The sequence below is a fragment of the Palaemon carinicauda genome, chromosome 10 (genome assembly GCF_036898095.1).
Source record: "Palaemon carinicauda isolate YSFRI2023 chromosome 10, ASM3689809v2, whole genome shotgun sequence".
NCBI classification, from domain to species: Eukaryota; Metazoa; Arthropoda; class Malacostraca; order Decapoda; family Palaemonidae; genus Palaemon; species Palaemon carinicauda.
Genome location: NC_090734.1, coordinates 151,356,805 through 151,366,804, shown reverse-complemented (window position 1 = coordinate 151,366,804; position 10,000 = coordinate 151,356,805). Strand labels below are relative to the sequence as shown.

Sequence of the window (10,000 nt, the reverse complement as noted above, 5' to 3'; positions counted from 1 at the left end):
AGCAGGATGCTATAAGCCCAAGGGTTCCAACAGGGAAAATAGCCCATTGAGGAAATATAAGGAAACAGGTTAGTGTGCCTGAGTGTACCCTCAAGCAAGGGAACTCTAACCCAAGACAGTGCAAGACAATAGCACAAACTAGATAACAATAGTTCGTTCATGTGTGGGTTTGTGTTATGAAGAGATTTAAAGAACAAAAGAACAGAATTTAGTGATATTTTCCTTTGGCAACTTTTTCGAAGACATATACTTAAAGAAAACCGTATTCTTAACAGAAATTCTCCGTAAAAATCAACTTTTCTCAGCTGTATTTCAGTAAAATACGGGCTACCGTGATTTCACCATAATTTGTTATTATTTTGAACGGATTGGTGACCGTGATATCAGTCCTTTACGTTAATATATCCGTTTTTAAAACGACAAAAATCCTGGAATAAATGTTGCCAGACATTTGCCCTTTTTTTTAATGCAAATTTTTCAGTGTCTGCTCAATTTCGAGATAGATTTCGTAGCGACAAATTCTCAACTTTTAACCGATTTCTCCTAAAAGTTGATAAGCTTGTGATATTGACTTAACGGATTTCTAGCCCTCAACGAATTACGTTCTTGAGTTATCCTGTTAGAACATAATCATGTAAAGAGATTGAATAAAAACTAGGTCTTCCCTTGGAAGGGAGATAAAAAAAAAAAAAAACTAAAATATAAGTTTACGTGAAAGTTAAATTCAATATATACAGTAATACACTTGAATTTAATCTTCAAGTTAAAATAAAACACTTGTTTTAAAAATTTCAAGCAGATTAAAAAAATAACCAAGTTTATCAGCATAAAAAATTATACACGCATATTTTGGAAACGTGAAAGGCCGAGATTAAATACCGAGGGAAAAAAATCCATGTTAAAAATTCTAGGGGATAAAACCTATTGATTTATCACAATAAGAACATTATACAAGCAGATATTGGAAACGTATAAGGCTATGATTAAGTATCGAAATACAGAGTAAAAAAAAAAATTACCCCAAATATTATAACATTCTATAAGGATCCAATAATTGGTAAGTCTAAAATGGCAAACTATCATCCTGGGCAAGAATAGCCCAGCTTGTTGTGAGGCTGCTTTTAGAGAGAGAGAGAGAGAGGAGAGAGAGAGAGAGAGAGAGAGAGAGAGAGAGAGAGAGATCGTACTGGGTTGGGCTTTTGGTTCAAGCAGCTTTGGTCAGCCCCCCCCCCTCCCTCTCTCTCTCTCTCTCTCTCTCTCTCTCTCTCTCTCTCTCTCTCTCTCTCTCTCTCTCTCTCTCTCTCTCTCTCTCTCTCTCTTTCCCCATTTAAAAGGAATGAATAGGAAGGGGAGGTGAAGTAGGAGAGGGAGAAGTGGGACTTGAAAGTATCCCAAAGATAGAAAAAAAAAAAAGTATATCCTAAGAGTGATAGGTCAAACAACTACAGCTGTAATGTACGAACATCTGCTCCGCCTCCCAGACAACATAGGTCACGATAAACACCTGTGGAAGGATTATCGACACACACAAACACACACACACGTGATCATGCGCACACAAACACACATATACATACACACAAACGCACAGATACACAGACATATATACATTATATATATATATATATATATATATATATATATATATATATATATATATATATATATATATATAAAGAAAGAGAGAGAGAGAGAGAGAGAGAGAGAGAGAGAGAGAGGAGAGAGAGAGAGAGAGAGAGAGAGGTGTTTATATCCCGCCGTTTTCCTAAAATATTCTCTCCTAGGTTTTCCAATTAGTCATACATGAAATCAATTTTGATTGTTGAAATCCATAAGAAAAAGAAATATGTAGACTTGTATTGTTCTAATGTCTTCCAATGTCCAGTGGACAACAACAAAATGTCCTTTGCATTCTTTATGGTACTCTGGCGAGAGAGAGAGAGAGAGAGAGAGAGAGAGAGAGAGAGAGAGAGAGAGAGAGAGAGAGAGAGAGAACACCCAGGTAAAATAAAGTCTGGTGCAATAGTCAGAGATTAAGGTTTTCCCATTAATCTGAAGAGATTACGGAATCGTGACTAACTTGGGAGTTCCTCTAATTGCAAGCAAACAAACAAATTTTTTAAATATTCTATTTTGAAAAAAAAATCGTTTTCCCACGGAATAAAAATTAATGAAATAAACAAACGGATTAAAGGACAATCTTAAGTATTATCTAACTCACTTATTTAAATGTTAAATCTTCTTTATTCGTATATTATTGTTGAAGCCATTATCTATTTTCATTCTTAAATATTTATTCAATCACTTACAATTTCCATTATCTTAAGTACACAATGGTGATTCTTTACGGACAAGAACATTTTTCTAGCCTTCGAACATTAAACTATTTTTCATGTTTTACAAGAGGGAACAGTATTCAACAACTGATTACATCCACGTAATTAACCAGATAATGAAAAAATCAACAGAGCAGGACAAACCACTATGTATGGCATTTATTGATTATGAGGAAGCTTTTGATTCTGCCAAAAATTCAGAAGTAATGAAAGTCCTTCAAAGACAAGGAATAGCCGAATCTTATGTTTGAACACTTCAAGTTCAGCCATCCTACAACTACATAAAGAAGGTGAGATAATTCCGATTAAGAAAGAAGTTAAGACAGGAGACCCCATCTCTCCTAAATTGTTCACAGTATGCCTTATTAGCAGAACACCAAACGATTTGCAATGCTTGCTTACCAGAATGTATGAAATATCTCAGGAGGTGAGGCTGAAGATAAATAGAAGAAAGACACAGATGATAAGAACGGAGTATGCAATGGAAGATGAAATATCATTGGAAGTAGAAAGGATTAATGAGGTGGAATCATTAAAATATTTAGGAACTATGATCTCTAATACAGGGTCTTTAAAATTGGAGTTTAATGAAAGATTGAAAAACACAAATCAGATAATGGCTAGGTTAAATAAAATTTGGAAATCAAATCGCCTGAAATTACACATAAAAATCAGGATATATATCACTTTAGTGAGATCGGTGTTACTGTATGGACATTGAGTCGTGGTATGACAAACAATCTCAAAATGATTTTGTAGATTTAAGAACAAAGCCCTCATAAGAATATTGGGAGTTAAATAGCAGGACAGGATTAGAAATGAAACTAGGAGAGAGATTATCAAGTGCCATATGTGGATGAGATCATAGTGAGGGGCTGATGGAGATGAAGATGGTTTGGTCAAGCTCTTTGCTCTCCCCAAGAGAGATTAGTTCACCAAACTTTCAACTGGGCTCCACAAGGCACTAGAAAAGTTGGAAGACCCAGACCTACATGGCTTAGGACTCTGAAGCGTGAAGTAGGAAAAGACAATTGGAGAAGTGTTGATTTAAAAGCTCAAGATAGAGATGACTGGCAAAAGGGGGGTAATGAAGGTTGAAGAGCGTTAATAAAACCGGAGGTAAAAAGTGAATATCAAGAAAGGTTGGAAGTGTCATATGGCAGAGTGAAAGTGGGAGAAACTGGTAATTTAGAGGAGGAGTGGAAGTTGGTAAAAGAAAATTTTGTTGGGATTGCAAGCGATGTGTGGAAGAGGATTGTTGGAGGCAGCATGAGGAAGGGTAGTGAATGGTGGAATGAAGGAGCGAAGATAAAAGTGGAAGAGAAAAAGAGGTCATTTGAAGAATGGCTGCAGAGTAATAGTATAGAGAAGTATGAAAGATATAGAGAGAAAAAATGTGGATGTAAATCGTAGGGTAGCTGAGGCAAAGAGGGTGGCTGACTGGAAGTGGGGTCAGGGATTATGAAGAGAATAATAAGAAATATTTGAAAGAAGTGAAAAACTGTAAGGAAGGCTGGTTCGAGAATTGAAGAGACAATGAAAGATGGAAATGGAAGGTTGTTAAAAGGAGACGTTGCAGGCAAGGAAAAGGTGGGCGTGTAATATTTTGAAAGATTACTAAATGTTGATAATAGGGAGGCAGATGTAATTGCTGTTGCAGGTGTTGAGGTGCTAGTGATGGGATATGAGAATGAGAGAAAGATTACAAGAGAAGAAATGAAGAGAGCACTAGATGAAACGAGACTCGGAGAAGAGGTGTGAGGGGGGAGGGTTGACTGAACTCGAATGGACGGTGATATTGTTTAATATATGTTTTATGCTGTCAATGGTATAAGTGCACTGGGTGTGTGCATGTACATAACCATTATATAAAGGTAAGGGAGATGTACATCAGTGTTGTAATTCAAGGGGTATTAGTTTGTTGAGTGTGGTTGGCAAAGTGTAAGATAGATTAACGATAAAACAGAGAATGCAATCTTAGAATTACAGGGTGGTTTTAGAAGAGGTAGGGGAAGTATGGATCAGATATTTACAGTTAGGCAGATATTCGAGAAATATTTAGCAAAAAGCAAGGAGGTGTAATGTATGTTGCGTATATGGATCTGGAGAAAGCGTATAGTATGATAGGGAAGCGATGTGGAATGTGATCAGGTTATATGGAATTAGTGGAAGGTTGTTATAAGAAGTGAAGATTTTCTAGATAGGCAGTAAATCATGTGTTAGGATAAGAAATGAAGTGAGCGATTGGTTTCCAGTGAGAGTTGAGCTGAGACAGGGATATGTGATGTCACCATGGTTGTTCAATTTGTTTGTTGATGAAGTGATGAGAGAGGTGAATGCGCAAGTGCTTGGTCGAGGAATGAAACTGATAGACGAGAGTGATCATGAGTGGGAGGTAAATCAGTTGCTGGGAATGAAAGTGATGGAGAGAGAGATATTGATTGTGTTCAAGATGAAGTCTCTGAGAATGGGTGTAAGATATTATTTAGCAGATAGAGTGGATATGAATGTGTTAAGGTGGTTTGGCAGTGTAGAGCGAATGAAAAGTAGCTGTCTGCTGAAGAAAGTGATGAATGCAAAAGTTGATGGGAGAAGTACAAGAGGAAGGCCAAGGTTTGGGTGGATAGATGGAGTGAAGAAAGTTCTAGATGATAGGAGGATAGATGTGAGAGAGGCAATGAAGCATGCTAGAAATAGGAATGAATGCTGAGCGATTGTGACGCAGTTCCGGTAGGCCCTGCCGCTTCCTCCTGTCTCCTTGGTAACCGCTGAGGTAGCAGCAGTAGGGGATTCAGGATATGAAACTTCATTTGTGTTGGATTATGGGGTAGGGTAGGCTGTGGCACCCTAGCATTACCAACCAAACTCGGCTGAATCCCTCGTCAGGCTGGGAGGAACAAAGAGAGGAAAAGTCCCCTTTTGTTCCTTTTTTTATGCCGGCTACCCCCAAAAATGGGGTAAGTGCCTTGGTAAATATATATATACATATGCATACATATACACAGACATACACACACACACACACACACACACATATATATATATATATATATATATATATATATATATATATATATATATATATATATATATACATCATCATCATCATCTCCTCCTACACCTATTGACACACAGGGCCTCAGTTAGACTTAGCCAGTCGTCTCTGTCTTGAGCTTTCAATTCAATACTTCTCCATTCATCATCTCCTATTTCGCGCTTTATAATCCTAAGCCATGTAGGTCTGGGTCTTCCAATTCTTTTAGTGCCTCGTGGTGCCCAGTTAAACGTTTTGTGTACTAATCTCTCTTGGGGAGTGCAAAGAGCATGTCCAAACCATCTCCATCTACCCCTCATCATGAACTCATCCACATATGGTACTCTAGAAATCTCTCTTATAGTTTCATTTTTAATCCTGTCCTTCCAGATATATGTATATATATATATATATATATATATATATATATATATATATATATATATATATATATATATATATACATATATATACATATACATACATATAAACTATATATAAATTTATCTATATAAATACATACAAATGTATATATACTGTTCATATAATATATAGATATACAAAAATACGTACTGATATACATATTGTATATCATTTATACAGATAACATTTCCAAAGGAGAGTGTTGTAATCTCCCTACCATAAATCGTTAGATATTTTCTAAAACCTCCCCTCAAACGGTACACAAAAACACAAAACAAAAAGCTGAAAAAAAAACGATTGTTTAACCTAATCGAAACAATTTAGAATTCAAGAGTCCACTTAGGACCATTTGGGAATTAATGCTTTTACTATTCTTGATCACGTAGAGAACAGAGCCTAGTATTAGACTAGTAATTAAAAAAAAAAAAGTTTCAAAAGGGGATAAGTTCAATGCAATATATATATATATATATATATATATACATATATATATATATATATATATATATATATATATATATATATATATATATATATGTGTGTGTGTGTGTGTATATATATGTATATGTATATATATATATATATATATATATATATATATATATATATATATATATATATACATATATATATATATATATATATATATATATATATATATATATATATATATATACATATATATATATGAATATATATACATGAATATATATATATATATATATATATATATATATATATTTATTTATATATATATTTATATATATATATGAATATATATATATATATATATATATATATATATATATATATATATATATATATATATATATATATATATGATAGAGTTTGAATAATAAAAAATGAAAGTAAAAAATGCTCTTAGGTTGTCTTATCACCAATATTAACTTAACTTGACAATAGGTAAAACTTGTTATGAATAAACGATTTCAGCATGTAATTAAATATTTCACTGGACATTACTTAACAGTGACAGTTAATAACTTCTACTGCATTTATCAATTAGTCAACCAAATGAGCTCGTAGAGAGGATATTATTATTATTATTATTATTATTATTATTATTATTATTATTATTATTATTATTATTATTATTATTATTATTATTATTATTATTATTAAAAGCCCAATTACAATCGTATTTGAAAAAGATTGAAAAAGAAGAATTTTATAAGTTCCATTGAGAAAGTAGACACAGAAAAGGAAAGAATAAATTACGAATGTGGAAGAATAAAATATAATAATTCTTTGTCAGAGGTGTAAAATCATATTTTACCGAGGTAAACAATAAGAATAAAAACATTTCAGGTCAAAAAGAAATACTATGAATATATTGCAATAAATGTAAAGGAATAAAACGTATAACCCAGAACTCCATTTAAAGAACCTCAAAGTAGGGGAAACTTTGATACACATAAAAATGTTATTTTTTTGAGTAATTCTTTTAACAAATAAAATATTCAAAAGATTTGAAATGTTTCTATTTTCCGAAGCAATATCCGATTTAAAAACTAAAAAGTTTTGTATTACGGATAGTTTTCGCCAAAGAAAACTAATAGTTTTACAATTTTGCACGAAAATCCTTTTAACTCAAATGAGTATATATACAGAAAGGGATTATGATCTGGTAAACCTTTGGTATAGGAATTGATATTTTTCGCAATCAATTAATATTTAAAAGAAATTACAGAAGTAAGAAAAAGAAAAACTCAAGATTTGGTACACGTGTTAAAAGTGGTCCTTGAAAATGAAAAAAAAAAATGCTGTTTAATTTTCTTGAATAAATACATTTCAAGTGAAAAAATACAATGAGTTTATCTCCAGAAAGCATCACGTCCACAATTTGTTTTTCCTTTAAATGTCAGAAATATGAAAGTTATTTTCTATTCCCCTTAATATTATAACTTTAGAATTTCAACCGAAGTCTTAAACATATTTCACAAATTCTAATACTCTCCGAAACATAGCTATAGATTGAGGAGAACATGTCACATCGAATGTCAACATACTCAATCTTCTACTTCTACTTCTACTTCTACTTCCCCACCGTTCTCCCTACATTAAGGGATCGGTTGCCTGATGCACCTTCTCCAATGCCTTCTAGCAAAGGCCTCTCTTCCACCAATCTTCTTCTCTCCATATCATCCTTCACCATACCTTGCCATCTAATTCTCTGCCCAACTCTTGATCTTCTCCCTTTAACAGGTTTCTCCTAGGCCCTCCTTACTCCCTCTTCACCATCCATCCTCAAGACGTGCCCACACTATCTCAGTCGAAACACTTATCTCTGTAATCTTTATTACGCTTACCATTTCAAGCAGTGATATTCCCACAATCCACCTTAACATTCTCATTTCTGTCCTCTCAAGCTTTGTATCCTCTTTTCGTCTTAAAGCCCTAGTCTCTGATCCATTCTTTAAAACTGGTCTTATTACTGTGCTATAGATCTTGAATTTTACCTTGACTGGCATTTTCCTATCACATACCACTCCTGCTTCCTCCCTCCACTTTCCCCGTGCTGCTTTAATCCTATTCTCAACTTCTGCCTTACTTCCTCCCTCCTGATTTATAGTAGATCCAAGGTATCTAAATTGATCTATCTGTTTTATAATTGCGCCTCTACTTTCGTGTATGGCCATCCTATACCTATCTTTCTTACTGCTCACCATAACTTCAGTCTTATCCATATTTACCCTCAAAACACCCCTTTCCAAAGTATCTTGCCACCCTACCACCCTTCTCTGTAATTCTTCCTCATTTTCAGCAGTATTCACCAAGTCATCTGCATATAGCAACTCCACAACTCTTCATTTCTGATCCCTTAACTTAACACATCTAAGACCAACGCAAATAAAAACGGGCTTAATGCTGACTCATGAAGTTATTCAACACTAACTTCAAAGGTTTCTGTTTCTCCAATAGCTGTTATTACTTTTGACCTTGTCTTTTTATATTTATCTCTACCATTTTAACAATCATACGCACATATATATATACACACACACGCAAATACATACACAAGCAGGTGTGGAAAAGCATGAATTTCTGGGATTTTGGAATTTTGGTCATATAATCTGGCACTGGGGCCATGGTGGTCATTTATTGATTTTTGTTAACAGTCGTTCCAGCCACTCTGATCATCAACGCCAAACATTGATGTAATTTTTTTGCTTCTTATTGAAGTTCCATTAATAATGACTGATAAACCAAAGGATTCATTACATCAACAATAAGTAATAAAACTAAGGATTCATTGCATCAATAATAACTAATAAACCAAAGGATTCGTTGCATTAATAATAACTAATACAAAGGATTCATTGTAATTTACATTCAATTTTGATGAAAGATCAAGCTATGGATTTTTCGTCCAATTTCACCTTCAATCTAAAGGTTTTCTGGTCTTACCGTCAAAAGAACCGGGAGATTTTTTAGAGGGAAAGATTTTGGAGGGACAGAAAAAGGGGGAATAAAAGAAAGAGAAAGTAAACAGCATTAGAAATCTTACTTTTTTTAGCGCTTTGAACTCGGCAGATCCGACAAACACTCGAAATGCGTAAATAAATGAACAGCCTCTGGAGACCCTTCTTGGTAGAATCCAACTCTTATATTTACTTATCTGAAAACAGAGCGATTAAATTATAAAACCAGGAAAAAATCAAGGTTTAGAAACATGTATGAACCAAAATTCGAAAGAAATATTCATAAAATAGAAAAAGAAAAATTTATAGCCGCTGAGATACCTTGCACCAGGGTTGTGGTGGCCTGGTGGTAGCGTTCTTGCCTGGTGATTGCCAGACTGGGGTTTGAGTCCCGCTCAAACTCTATAGTTTCTTTGGTCGATGCAACCTCACCATCCTTTTGAGCTAAGGATAGGGGGTTTGGGGGACCCTATGGGTCTATCTGCTGAGTCATCAGCAGCCATTGCCTGGCTCTCCTTGGTCCTAGCCTGAGTAGGAAGGGGGTTGGGCGCTGAACATAAATGTAATATGGTCAGTCTCTCGTGCATTGTCCTGCTTGATAGGGCAATGTCACTGACCCTTGCCTCTGCCATTTATGAATGGCCTTTAAACCTTTAATTCAAAGGATATTCCTCTCGGCAGTAAAGAACGTTAAAACAAGATTGCCGTTGTAAACAAAATACCGCCAGCGAACGGTTTGGCCATGAAATGCAAACCGGATTATG

General features: G+C 34.4%; 1 protein-coding gene across 3 annotated transcripts in view; it reads right to left on the bottom strand.

Annotated features, from left to right (window-relative positions):
- LOC137648542 (GATA zinc finger domain-containing protein 14-like) overlaps positions 1 to 10,000 on the bottom strand; it is a 471,854-nt gene that overhangs the window by 105,027 nt on the left and 356,827 nt on the right. Inside the window, exon 3 of one of the 3 annotated variants that reach the window (XR_011045648.1) lies at positions 9,322 to 9,433. The exons of the other annotated variants lie outside the window; for them this stretch is intronic. The gene's annotated coding sequence lies outside the window, so the exon portion shown is untranslated. Of the gene's footprint in view, positions 1 to 9,321; positions 9,434 to 10,000 lie in introns of those variants that run through there. 3 annotated transcript variants of the gene reach the window in all.